At 36.3% G+C, this 3,843-nt stretch overlaps 1 pseudogene across 1 annotated transcript; it reads right to left on the bottom strand.

The window, feature by feature from the left end:
• Positions 1–553: 553 nt before the first annotated feature.
• On the bottom strand, positions 554–3,161 carry LOC101299195 (annotated as a pseudogene). The gene is made up of 9 exons (XR_184789.1): positions 2,968–3,161; positions 2,506–2,827; positions 2,235–2,384; positions 1,838–2,089; positions 1,602–1,691; positions 1,419–1,497; positions 1,161–1,267; positions 828–955; positions 554–704 (listed from the first exon to the last, which is right to left on the bottom strand). The product of XR_184789.1 is annotated as a cytochrome P450 87A3-like (transcript).
• Positions 3,162–3,843: the final 682 nt, after the last annotated feature.

Below are 3,843 nucleotides of genomic sequence, written 5' to 3'. Positions count from 1 at the left end.
CTCTCTCTCTCTCTCTCTCTCTCTCTCTCTCTCTCTCTCTCTCTGGGTTTAGCATAGGACCGTTGGAGCCTTGGATCAATGGATGCACAAAATAATGCCACAATGGGTTTGATTCATATTCAAATTGGGGTTTATTCTGTTAAACTGTTTTTTTGATTGCGTTCTTTCACTGTCTTTTTGTTTTCTTTTAAGTTAAGTTAACTATCTAGTCGATGCTTTGCTCATTTGGGACATATATACAACTCAGCTTGTCAATTGGACTACCCTGGTAAACGAGCTTCCAGTAGCTTTACCATTTCTGATCGTTTGCATTGGTCTCTTGTAAAATAAATATAATTGGACTCATCAAAAACATATTTGTAAGTAGGAAATACTGTACATTATTCCAATACATCATTACAATCAACTTAGCCTTTAATATCAATGTTCACCAATCTTATGATAATAAATAAAACCATTACTACTTAAACCTTTTCAAAACTATAACTTATTATAAGAGTCATCACATTATTACATAATATTATTCAAAATTAAGACTCTAGGCTTCCAGAAATCAATAAGGATTCCATAATAACTTCGCTCCGCGTAGAGATGCAGTTTCATGTTTCTAACATATATCTTTCTTCAGTATCTGGATGTGGAAACCATCAGGAAATTGTATACCAGGAGTTCGAACTATATTGCCTCCTCTAATTGCTTTCCACCTGATATAAAAATGCTGTATAAGTTGCATAGAAATGAAGCATTGCGACATATATTTGTTGAATATAGTTATCTGGAACAAATCTGGTTGTTCTGGAAGTATATTCCAGATAGATCTCTCATACCTGTACTTGGTAAGCAAACAATGGAGGAATACAGCTACCTGCACCTTAGCAAAGTCTGCTCCGACGCAGAATCTCATGCCACCACCGAAAGCCATGAAGTTTTTGGATGCATCATTTCTCCCCATTCCCTGTAATAAATAGTACTCCCCCATCTTTTCATTAGTTCAATTCAATTGATGAGTAGCAATGTTAAGAATGTGATTCCTACATTGACATCTCCAATCATTTCCGATTGGTTTTGACTGTGACACTCGAATTACTTTATCAGACTAGACTTTGAGAATAATGCATGGTTATTAGGATCGAGGCTTTCTCTGTGCCTCATGTACATACCTCCCATCTCCATGGATTGAAATCTAGAGGATTTTCATATATTGCTGGATTCAAGTGTATTGCTGGGGGACAAACCATAACCGTCCAACCAGCTGGAATGGTATATCCTGGATCCAGAATATCACAAATCATAATCAAGAATTCAAGATGATGATTTCTATACAAATTAATTTGTAGTGGAAGTAATTAAACTAGCTTCATGCATGCACTACCTTTTTGATGCATCAAAGATGAAATGAAGTATCAATTCATGCATACCCTTGAAACTAATTTGGCTCATAGTCTTGCGGAAGATGCCCGGAGCTATATTTGCAAGTCTAACCGTTTCATTAATGAACTGCAAAATTGACAGAAAAATTGTATATGTGAAGTTATGACCAACAGAAAATGAGTTTGAATATCTCCAAGCAGTAAATAAAGTAAACTTTTGAGTCTGATCACCTGAAATGTGAAAGTCATTGATTTGTATTCTTCCCAAGTAAGTCCAGAATCAGCATCAACCCTTTGTTTTAAAATCATTTCATGCTCTTCCTGCAGGCATAATAAAACCAATAAAAGTAAATGCATGAGCATGTATGATTTTACTATTAAGGAAAGAGAAAGAAAAAAGAAGCCATTCTTTTAAGTATATGGTACTGATGAACTAGTTGAAATACTATGAGATCGAGATCAGATACCGTTAGTTGTTTCAGAGCCAGAGGGTGGTCGGAAAGAAACTTGAGGGCTAAAGTCATAGCTACCGACGTTGTTTCAAAGCTGGCGAAGAGTAGCAAAAACATCAAATCTAGCGACATTCCCTCTGTTAGGAGTGTTCCATCCTTGTCAAGTTCTTCAATCACGTAATCGAAAAAATCTACTGGCTGCTTCACCAACTTTTCTCGTCTTTCATGTAGCATGTTTTTCAGTCTGCTCAACACTCTTTTCCTACCCTGATATTGTTAAAGGTCAAGATCATGAGAAGAGATTACATATATAACACGATTGAAAAAAACCAAAAAAAATCAGAACTAGGAACCTATTCAAATGAACTAAAACAAGTAAAACTGAAGAAGCTAAAATTTGATTTACGATTACCTGTAAAGACTCGTGAAAAGCTGTTCCAGGGACGTCCAAAGGAAACGATATCAGTCCGCGTATGAATGAATCATAATTTCCCCTTATATCTTCATTCGACTCGTTTGAATCATAACTGATGAGCTTCTTTGCGGTGAGGCCAAATATCATCTGTCAATTAAGATCGAGTTAGCTAATCTCGAGCAAGATGCATTCATGCATGCTTTCAGTTTCAGGTGATGATTTCCAAAGACAGTTAGAGAATATATATAAGTGATAATATTATACGTACACTTGCAGATGCTTCTTTCAGTTCTATGCTGTCTGCATGTGACCATTGCTGCAATGTTCTTTCTGCTACTTGTTGAATTTCAGGCAGCATGTCTTTCAGGTTTTCAGGGCCAACAAGGTTAAGCACCATTTTCTTGACGTATATGTGAATAAACCCATGCAATGCAGCCATATTTTCTCGGCCAAGAATCTCTCTGACGGAATCTGGATACCAGCATTGAAACAACTTATTCTCTTGTTGGAAGATATAGTGATTGAAATCTGGATCCGTCGATACTATAAGTGGTCTTCCCACCAAACTAGTCTTGAATATTGGCCCAAATCTACAAATTGGAAACTGGAGTGTTAGGACGGAAGCAAATTTGCGAACCACATTTTACTTGTCCACATCAATTCCAAATGATGCTGAAAGAAATATACAAAATAAATAATAATAATAATCAAATTTTATGGAAGTATGCACCTTTCCATCCTTTTCTTGATGAATGGAGAAATATCAAAAGAGGTGCTGGGACTGAAGAAGTGTAAGCTCTCTCCTATTAGTGGCAAACCCATTGAACCAGGTGGAAGTTTGCCATTGCATCTGGGATTCCACCACCTATAAATCCAATGTGAAATGGCTAGAGCAACTAATGCTACAATGCACAGAGACAACATCTTCTCAAACTATCAGTCTATCAACTTCAGGTCGAGGAGAACTTCTAAGTACAACGTACTGATCGAATAAAGACCAGATGATCGATTAATCAAAGGAAGATAAATCGCAATTGAGATGGAACTCATGGAAGTAATGCAACTGTGAAACATCCATAACTAGCTAGGAGATCTTAAATAGACAAAGCACAAGCTAGCAGAAGTTTAGTTAGTTGTCAGTGAGCTGTGGCCTGATTGGTTATGTAGCATAATTGACAACGTCACTACTACAAATATAGTCATCAATGAGTTGTCAGTGAGCTGTGGCCTGATTGGTTATGTAACGTAACTGACAACGTCACTACTACAAATATAGTCATCAATGACATTTCAAAGATGACGTTTTACTATAAAACGTCATTGAAAGTATCTTCAATGACATTTTTTTGCAAAAACATCATTGGTTATCGATTTGACTCCAGATATATATCCTTTATTTATAACTTTTAGGAAACACCGTTAAATTCCTATAGTATTAGTGACATTTTATAAACGCCATTAAAATTTAGACGTTTAGAAAATGTCGTCGTTAAGACTCTTCTATGGCGTTTGAAAACGCCGTAAATTATTTTAAAGCTCAGGGCGTTTGTGGACGTCGTAATGGACTGTCATGCCCAATTTTTCAATCTGGCGGTCTTTTAATTTT

This window comes from Fragaria vesca, linkage group LG5, assembly GCF_000184155.1.
Source record: "Fragaria vesca subsp. vesca linkage group LG5, FraVesHawaii_1.0, whole genome shotgun sequence".
Classification (NCBI taxonomy): Eukaryota; Viridiplantae; Streptophyta; class Magnoliopsida; order Rosales; family Rosaceae; genus Fragaria; species Fragaria vesca.
Note: the sequence above shows the minus strand (reverse complement) of the source record. Positions and strands in the feature narration are given on the sequence as shown.